The 9,751-nt window shown below is 45.4% G+C and overlaps 2 long non-coding RNA genes across 2 annotated transcripts; one reads left to right on the forward strand and one right to left on the reverse strand.

Annotated features, from left to right (window-relative positions):
- The first annotated feature begins 784 nt into the window (after positions 1-784).
- LOC125137944 (uncharacterized) lies at positions 785-4,403 on the forward strand. Its single transcript, XR_007137540.1, has 3 exons — positions 785-1,131; positions 2,927-3,028; positions 3,984-4,403. It is a non-coding gene; the product is annotated as an uncharacterized LOC125137944 (long non-coding RNA).
- Positions 4,404-7,980: 3,577 nt separating this feature from the next.
- Positions 7,981-9,520, reverse strand: LOC125138058 (uncharacterized). The gene is made up of 2 exons (XR_007137570.1): positions 9,286-9,520; positions 7,981-8,395 (listed from the first exon to the last, which is right to left on the reverse strand). It is a non-coding gene; the product is annotated as an uncharacterized LOC125138058 (long non-coding RNA).
- Between the last annotated feature and the right edge of the window lie 231 nt (positions 9,521-9,751).

Genomic DNA, 9,751 nt, shown 5'->3' on the forward strand with positions numbered 1-9,751 from the left:
TGGCGGCATGGAGCTTGGCAGAGCTCCATTCTGACATGTATGCCTATTTCTCTTCCTAGGCCTTTGGCTCGGGCCGTGTCCCCTTCTCAGATCAGCATCCCTTTTCTTCCCCTGCTTTCCCAACTCTGCAGCAAAGCCGGCCGCTGATCTTTTGACGGTTCACTGTGGGAACGCCACGGCGGGGCTCCTTCTCCCCTGTTTCTAAGGTGATATTGGGTTATTTGCAATACAGGTGTTTACACCACACACCCAGCATCTGTGTTGCTTCCTTTCTGTTAGACTATTGATTCTTCCGCTCGGCTGCTGAAGGGAGGCTTTGATGTGGGGCTGATGCTGTGGTTTCTGAAGGAGGGCAATGTTGGTGGGAGGATTTACAGCTGTTTGAAGAATTCGTCCACCCTGGCAGTTGTTCTGGAGGGAGGAGCGCTGGTGCATTTTTCCCGGCTGGGGGCAGCTTCCCGAACTCTGTTTCTCTCTGAGAAGGAGAGAAGGGAAACTGAAGTGCTTCCAAATAAAGATCTGAGTAATGAGATTTGATCTGAAGGGATTTGGTATTAAACTCCAAGAATTTGCAGACGCAACCCAGCGCTCTTGTGGATTTTGTTTCTTCCAGGCAAGCAAGGGGGCTGCTCTAGGGGGCGGGGGAGGAGGTGTTTATTGATCGCTTCTCCACCCCAGTTCCCTTGTACATTTTTCTGCCATAAGAGACTTCCTCTACTCTCTGTAGCCGCAACTCTCAGCAAGCGAAGAGTGCTTTCTGGGGACCTCGCCTTTGTTAAGTAGATCTGCAGTGGTACAGTGGAGATTTTAAGGCGCAGTGCTGTGTTTTAATAGACTATTAAACTACAGCATTACACATTAGCTGCCTATGGCACAAGTGCAGAAATATCGAAGACATGCTCTGGGGAAAGCACTGTTTGCTTTAATGGGGAGATGCTGCGCTAGACTGAAAATCTCTGCAAAGGGTCGGGGGTGGGGTGGGGGAGTACCCAAGGGCTGTGACCTTGGCTGAAGCAAACCTTCTTCTCCTTCCCAGTCCCTGAGCCTCGGACAGCATGTCCCGGCCCGCTCGTCACCAACGCAGCACCGGATGGCTCCTTGCTCCCTGTTAAGGAAGCTTCTGGCCAAGGGGTGAGTTTCAAGGCCACCTGGCACTCCAGGCCCATTCAGATTGGTCTCAAGGTTGGAGTGACTTTGAGGCATGTGCTCATTTGTCTTCATTCATTGTGGGGGGCTGGAGTTTCCTTTTTACTGCTTGCTCTGTTCTCTCTGGCCTGAGCCATGATATTCTTCAGCGGAAAAGTCCTTTTGCTGGAGGATATCCTCCTCCCAAGTGTTCCCACCCAGCACCCAAGCCCGCTCACCCACATGCCAGCTTTGCGAAAGGGACTCAGTCTGTTCCCTCTCATCATTTCAGAGGAGACTGGGCTCCTCTCTCCCCAGGGAAAACGTGCAGCTTATGGTTCAGCTGTGATGTCGGAGCTGGACTCAGTGGCTGAAAAACACTATCCAGCCATGAAGCCAAGTAAAACTCTGAGTAGGTTGTTAGGCTCCTGGCCTTTATTATTATTATTATTATTATTATTATTATATTTTAGCTTTTTAGGGCCACACCTGAGGCATATGAAAGTTCCTAAGCTGCTGACTTACACCACAGCCACGGCAACCAGGGTCCGAGCCGCATCTGCGACCTACACCACAGCTCATGGCAACACCAGATCCTTAACCCACTGAGCGAGGCCAGGGACGGAACCCACACCCTCACGGATACTAGTTGGATTGTTTGTGGTGCGCCACGATGGGAATTCCCAGGTTCCTAGTCTTTTGCAGCAGCAGAAATAAACCTTGAGAATAGAGAAGGCCTACCCAGATGAGAACCATGAACAGCATTCTCCAAAAAATCTATCTATTGTCTATACCTTCTCCTACTCTGCCTTCCAGCTGCACAGCAACATTTAAAAACCAAATTGCAAATTCTAAAAAGAGGCTGGTGACTTCCCAGCATCTGTTCCCCCCACATACACACTCTTTAGGCAAAGCCGGGCCCATGGCAAAAGCCTGGAGGAGGCAGGAAGAGATGGACAGACAAGGGAAATAGCCCCAAATCAGTAGTACAGCAAGACCTCCCCATCTGCCTAACCAATTTGCTCATTCAGCCTTGACTCTGTGACATTTCATTCTAGGTGAGCAGACAGGAATGTTAATTCCATCTGGGGTAGGATGATACTGGGGTAGGATGAGCTGCTCCCTTTTTCTTTCTTTCTTTCTTTTTTTTTTTTTTTGTACATGTCTTTTTAGGGATTGCACTCGTGGCATATGGAGATTCCCAGGCTAGGGGTCCAATTGGAGCTGTAGCCGCCAGCCTACACCACAGACACAGCAATGTGGGATCTGAGCCATGTCTGCAACCTACACCAGAGCTCACAGCAATGCCAAATCTTTAACCCACTGAGTGAGGCCAGGGATCGTTGAACCCGCATCTTCATGGATGCTCGTTGGGTTTGTTAACCATTGAGCCACGAAAGGAACGCCTTCCTTTTTCTATGACAAGATGGGAGCTGCTGTGAAGACAGGAGGCAAAGCCGCCATCCACAGGGTAGATTTGCTTCCTATAGCCCTCCCTTCCCTGAATTCCTTCTTAGCTTCCCTTCTCTGGAGCTAAAAAGCACACATATGAGAAGGGGGTGTCACAGGCTGCTTCTTAGACCTTTTAGAAAATATAAAAATAACATGCATATGGTTAAACTTTTTTTTTTCCCCTTGAAACAGCACAGAAAGGTAGAAAATACAAAAGGAAATACCTTCTTCATCTACCTTACCCCTTGTCTAACTTCTCAAGGGAGCCACTATTAACAGCTTCAGTTCTGGGCTTTTTTTTTTTTTAATAATTCTGATGATTAAAATAATATGTATCTTTTTGTTTCAGCTCAAGAAGCTATCTAATGACCGCCCATGATGGAAAGAGACGAAAATGTACCTCTCCACCCTGGTTATCCCCTTGCTTCTTAAATTGGCTCAACATCTCTAGGTGACCCTTCAGACTTAATTGCAATCTTAAGAACAATTAGTTAAGAGCAAGGCTGAAATCACTTAGGCTAGGTATTGGAATGGCTAACCGGAAAGGTTAGTTAAAGGATTATGGGCATGGAAGATGGAGAGCCTTGAGAGGCAAGGAGAAGGCTTCTTTAAAGAACCTCAGCTATCTCACAGTTGTCTTCATTGTTCCAAAAACATGTATATTCATGCCAGCAGTAAATAGTTCTTTGCATCTTGTGATCAACTGCCCTAATGGCCCAATCCTCTCCCCTCCCTTCATCCATGCCCTTTGCCATATAAATTTTCCCTCTCTGCTGAGCAGATTGAAATTCCCAGCCATGGGCTGAGCCTTGCATCCTTCTCCACTGACCAACTGGACATCAGCAGACAAGGCACAGGCATGCTGTCTTGCTTCCTGTTGTGCTTCTGCCATGACCATGAGAGGGACTAGCCCTTAGTCCCCAGAAGTGTCTGAGAAATCTTGAAGCAGAGTTGCCCCAGCTGAGTACAAGGGAGCCAGCCCAGTGGAGACTAGCCAGGCCCAGCCTAGGTCAGCTAGGCTCTGCAGACCTATAAAGAATAGATGTTGATTGTAGTAAGCTGATGCTACCATCTAAGTTTTGTTATGCCACAATTTTGTGGCAATACTAAATCCTTCATAAAGCTACAATCTTCTAGGAACTGTTCAGAACACTGGAGAAAGCAACAGGGAATAAAACTGAGCCACAACTCTCATGGAACTTACATTCCAATAGAGCACTTTACACACATGTATTATCACTTAATCCCCCTAAGCCCTGGTGGCAGTCCCATTTGGGGGATGAGGAAACTGAGACTCGAGAAGGCTAATTTGCTTGCTAATTATAACAACCCAGTAAGTGCCAGAGCTGAGATCTGAACTCATATCTTCTGACTCCAAGTGCTACCCTCTTTCTGCTGCTCCATAGCATCCTCTACTTTCCTGCTGACGTCAGCACCTCTCACTGGAGTTCCAGAGGGACCTGACTTGGGTGGGAAGACAGATGGGGACTGCAAGTTGGACCCAAAGAGGACTGCTCTGTTACCAACAAAATGAGACACAACTCTCATTTTTATCCCCTGAAATTGTTCCTCCTTGCAATTAAACCAATCTCTGTTTACAAGTATTTAGCACGATTCTAGAAATTACATTTTGAAATTATGCGAACAGAGAGAGAAGGCAACCCACACAGTGAGCGATTTCTTGTGGATAATTGGCTGCTGGTTCTGGCTCCAATGATGCCTTCTCTTTTAGAACATAATAGTGATTTCAAAGAAAACTGTTAGAAATGGCCCAGGTCTTTAAAGAAAGGCTTTTCCAGTTCTTAGCATTAGGAGAGCTACTCAAATGCATGCTGACAAATTTCCCTTTTTGTTTTTTTGTTTTTTTTTCCCCTTTTTTATAATGACCTCTCAGGCTATTTTCCAAAGATTGGTAAGGTTGTGGATGTATAGAACTCTTCCAGATATGGGAGAAATCCCAGATTCCCATCAGAAAACTTAGAATCTCCTTCCTTTTTACCTTCCTTCCTCCCTTTTTCCCTGCCTTCCTTCCTTCTCTCCTTCCTTCTGAGAAAGAACAGAGTATTTAGGAGTTCGCATCATGCCTCAGTAGTTAACAAATCCGACTAGGAACAATGAGGTTGCGGGTTTGATCCCTGGCCTTGCTCAGTGGGTTAAGGATCTGGCGTTGCTGTGAGCTGTGGTGTAGGTCACAGACGAGGTTCGGATCCAGCGTTGCTGTGGCTCTGGCGTAGGCCAGCAGCTACAGCTCTGATTCGACCCCTAGCCTGGAAACCACCATATGCCACATGTGCAGCCCTAGAAAGACAAAAAGACAAAGAAAAAAAAGAAAGAAAGAAAGAAAAAGAAAAAGAAAAAAAAACCCCAGAGTATTTAGATTTTAACAAGGTGTATTCATTCAGATTAGATTAAAAAGTTTTAATAAAATAAAAGCTTATTTCTCTCTTCTATAAGAAAATCTTCAGGCAGTCATGGGCTGCTGTGGTAGTTGCATGTTCAGCAAAGGCCAGGCTCCTCCTGTCTTTCATCCTTGGGATCACCTCATAGCCCAAGATGGCTGCTGGAGATTCAGCCATTACATCCACATTCAAGCACCAGGATGGAGGGCTAGTTCCTCCCAGCTGAGCCAGTTACTTTGAAGGAGATTTGTCTGAAGTCCCACATAACAATTCTACATAAACTCACTGACCAGAACAGAGGCCAATATATAGCTGCAAGAGAGGCTGGAATCAGTGCATATATTTATATTCACATATCTGTTGCTAAGGAGGAAGGAAAGAATGGATATCAGGGCAGGACACTAGTTTCTGCCACAAATACAACAATGGGAATATGTGGACATGTAAACTGAATGAATATACAGTTTGGTTGGTTTGAAACTTAACATTAAAACTAAAGAGATCTGGCTAATTTGTAATCATCATCTAGGAGCATGGGATGTACAAGGGCTTTATCTTTTGCCACATTATGTTCAATAATATTACCCATGATTCAAGTGAGGACGTGGAGAGCATTCTGTCCATCTCTGCTGATGGCACAGACCAGCGAGTTTTAGCCACCATGAATGAGAATCCAGAAGTTCTGGAAAGGCTAAGGTATTGGGAAGGAAATAAAAAGAGAAAATGTAACAGGGAAAATATAGAATTCAATATTTAGTTCTGAAAAACAAACTGCACAAGTGCAGGATGAAAGAGACATGGCTTAGCTGCTGATTTAATCTCCATGTGTTAAAAGTGAGATGTGGCTTGGAAAAGATGTAATTGGATCTGGCCTTTGACAGGAAAGAAAAGGAATCTAATATTATAGAACACCTCCAATATGTTGCTCCTTTGATGGACCTTTACCGTGACTCTAGGAGATAAGTGTTGCTATCCCTTGAATCAGAGAGAGAGAGAGCCCCAATCATGGTCCCGTTCACACAGCTCATTCTTTCCTCTCTGCACAGATATGGCCCCTCTAGGGTAGGAATAGAGGGACCAAGAAGCGCAGTCATTTACTGCTGGCCCTGCCTGAAATTCCTTTTGAAGACACTGGTCCTCAGGGAATGAATTCTAACTGGCTTGGCGAGCACTTTAGCCAGGGTAGTGTTAACAGCAATTAGTTCATCTGATTAAGCAATTAGCACTCTTGTCACTTAGCAAAGATCAGGGGCCTAGAGCAAGCACAGCAGCACAGATAAGATAGGAAGAGGGAAAGATGGACAGAAGACATCCCTGGGAGCAACAGAAAGTGGCAGAGAGAACCAGATGCCTGTGAAGAGGGAAGGGATGGCAGAGGCAGGGCAGCTCTGAAGATAGCAGCATCGTGGCAATGACCTTCAGGACAGATGAGGAAACCGAGGCACAGGGCCAAATGAAAATTTCCTAACTGGTGCCTTCTGACCGGCCAGCTCAATGATTCTCAGTTCTGGCTGCACATCAGAATCACCTGGGAATTTGTAAAAACCCCTATGCTGGGGGTGTACTCTAGACCAATTATATCAGACTATTGGGGAAGGGGTCAGGCATTGGCATTTATAAAACTCCCAGGTGACTCTACTCTGCAGTGTAGGTTGGGTGTGCCTGGTGACCCAGGTGGTAGGCTGCTCAGGCAGGAGGTACAGGGCCTTCCATCTAGTGGGGAGGGGAGGGTATCAGCTTGGGAATTTCATCACTGTCAACACAGCCTTCCATCCAGCTTCATGGCTTTCAGGATGAGAGCACTTCCTCTCAAAGACTGAGGATCCCAGGAGGGTGAAGGATGACAAATCCTGGAGCCATTCAGCCTGGCCTTGTTATTTCTCCCAGGAAAAGACTGAATTCTGCTTTATTCCCGGCCCACTGCTGAATCCCTCCCTGGCTCCCCTTCTGCCTAGAATGCCCCGCTCCTCCAGGAGCTGTCTTCATGAGGCTGGTCTGAAATCCCACTCTTCCATGAGTGGTCCCCAATTTCCAGAAAGGCAGAATGTCTCTGCTTCTCTTGCTATGCATGGTTATGCAACCACCTCTATACACTTCACCTCTGCTGTTATAAATTACCCCATTTTCTTAATACCTGTGTCAAGCAACTCTCCAAAGAAGTTAGCTAGACTTAAGAACTCTCGGGGCTTTCCTCAAAGATTCTAACTCCAAAGGTCCTGGGTGAACTCAGTAATCTGCACAGCAAAAATCCTGCCCACTCTAGCCAGCTTTACCCCTTGGCTTGTACAATATGGTATAATATGCCAGGGGGAACTCTTGTTAGAATTCAGCTTATTTTATGCAATTGTGTATGTTTGGAGGGGGGCATGTTTAATTGTGTTCCACAGGAATCACCAGGCATTCATATTTCTGCCCCAAGAGGAAAGGAACCTGAAAAATTAATTCTGCTCTTACACCCCAGTTAGAAAGGGACTTTTTTCCACCAAAAAAAAAAAAAAAGTAAAATTCTCCTTCCCTCTTCACAGTGTGGAGAATGAAAAGAGAATATAGACACAGAACACGGGAAGGTGTATGTGTGAGCTACAGGCAAATGGCATTTTGCAGGGATTTTGAAGATATTAGTTGATGGAGAAATTAGTAAGCTGCAGTGAAAATTTCTTGCCAATGAAACAAGAAAGATACTATCTTAGATCTTTATGAGATAATCATATCCTAGGACTTATGAAAAGCAACTGGCAAAATCTCCTGCGAGTTCACACCAGAAAAGATGATGCTTTTTGACCTCCTGACTACGGATCTGACTGTGTTCCCTGAGGAGGAGAAGGTGGAAATTGCTATCACCTCTCCAAGACAGGGTACACAGAGCTGTATTTGAATGAACACTGGAGTAAAACTTGTCTTTCTAGAATGTTCTCCTTCTAAAGTGTGGGTTCGGGGATTGTCTTGGTAAAATCTCAAGATTAAAACAAACAAACAAACAAACAAACAAAAACACCTCAGGCACTGATTATGAATACGTAGATTTAAACTACTGATTACATTCAGACCGTTACAGTCAAGATTTCATGTCCAGGAAAATAGGAAATCAGATCACGTCCACTACAGGGCAGATTTCTAAACGGGCTGCTTCAAGTCAGACTAGGGGGATGAACAAATCTTCATCTGAAAGTGCATCAAATGTGTTTTGCCCGTGTGTCCCTGTCTGTAGAGCTTCTTAAACAGAATGTTCTTGGCGGCCAGGCATTAGGCTCAGTTCAGGCTTTTCTCTGGTACAGTGCTTTGCGTGAATGGGAATCCCAGTTAGAAAAATGCCCCCTCACCAGCAGCCACCTGTTGACGCCCGGAACCCAAGCAGCCCTTCTCCACTTCATGCAGATCTCCTTTGTGGGTAGTCATCTGCTTCCTCTTGCCCTTAAATGCTTTGTGAGAAGTGGGAGATTAAACAAATATGGCCACTTGGGAGAAATAAAGCCTATGGCTGAAATTGGATTGACCTGCCTTCCTTTGGTTTGGGTCATTTATTCTTCGTGTTTCTCTAAGAGTTGCATCTTGGCTAATTATTTCTCTGGGAGGATTATGATCAAGAACATTTATGTTTGGAGGCATAAACAGCCAAAAATTACTTCGTTCGTTGCCTATAGATACTCAAAGGAAAGCCGAGGTAGAGAAAGGAAGTCCAGGAGAAACAGATTACAAGCAGGGAGCTGGGGCCAGCTTCCAATGGGGTTTGACTTCCCGTTGCAGGCATCTAAATGATATCTCTACATTCAAGGGCTGAATATGCTGATCTTTATGCTCCAAGCTGACCCTTTTGCCCCCAAAACCCTGTGGGAAGCAATCAGAATCACTTAAAGCTGAAATTTCTCAAGCTGAGAGTAGCCACTTCATGCTCCCATTAAAGTATTGATTAGATTTGCCCAGGAAGTTTTCTATCGGAGGGAGAGAACTGCACAGGATGTTTGTGTCTATTTTGAAGTTCCTGGACATGCAAGGACTTGAGGTCCCCATAATGCATCTCCCTTCCTCCATGGCACTTGGGGAGGCCCAACACTCTGGAGTGGTCCTTGAAACTTTTCTTTCAATGACAATTTATTGGTTTTCCCAGAAGAGGCCTTACACCTCCAAGTTCCTAGCTTGTTCCCAGCAGAGCCCTTGTCAGTTGCTGCTCTAAATGTATTGTCTTTCATTATGGGCTTTCAGAAGATAGTTGGGATCTAATGTGCTTGAGGATGCTCTTGGAGCCCTTGGCATTCTTCCTGCAAACCCCTCCCTGCACTCCCCCGCCCCATAGCCATCTAAGAGTACGTACCTTGTCAAAGCCCCTGGGCCTCAATTCAGGTGTAAAGTCAGAGGCATCCAAGGAAACACGTGAGTGCAGTGAGGAGGATACCCTTCTGGGAAAGGACTGGGATACTGGTCCTGAGCTGGGGTGGCACTCGCCCTTCTGGGTCCATGAGGATGTTATGAATATCCAAGGTGAACAAGAAAGGTTGTAAAAAGAGCTTCCTAGGTAAAATTTAGAGGATGAGGCAATCAGGACTCTACATTGGATGGCAGAAATCATTTGAAACATTTTCCTACATCAGATATTTATAAATGCGGTAGAGGGCTTTTAAAATGAGGAAGAATAAGCAGGGCACTATGATAGGTTTTAGTCTACGAAAGCTCTGAAATCACTGTCAAAATCCTGTGTGGGGTCCACAACTTTTATCAGAATCTCAAAGATGTATATATGGCACTTGGAAAGTTAAGAACCACTCAATCAGTGACTCATG

The sequence above is a fragment of the Phacochoerus africanus genome, chromosome 10 (genome assembly GCF_016906955.1).
Source record: "Phacochoerus africanus isolate WHEZ1 chromosome 10, ROS_Pafr_v1, whole genome shotgun sequence".
In the NCBI taxonomy this organism is placed as follows: domain Eukaryota; kingdom Metazoa; phylum Chordata; class Mammalia; order Artiodactyla; family Suidae; genus Phacochoerus; species Phacochoerus africanus.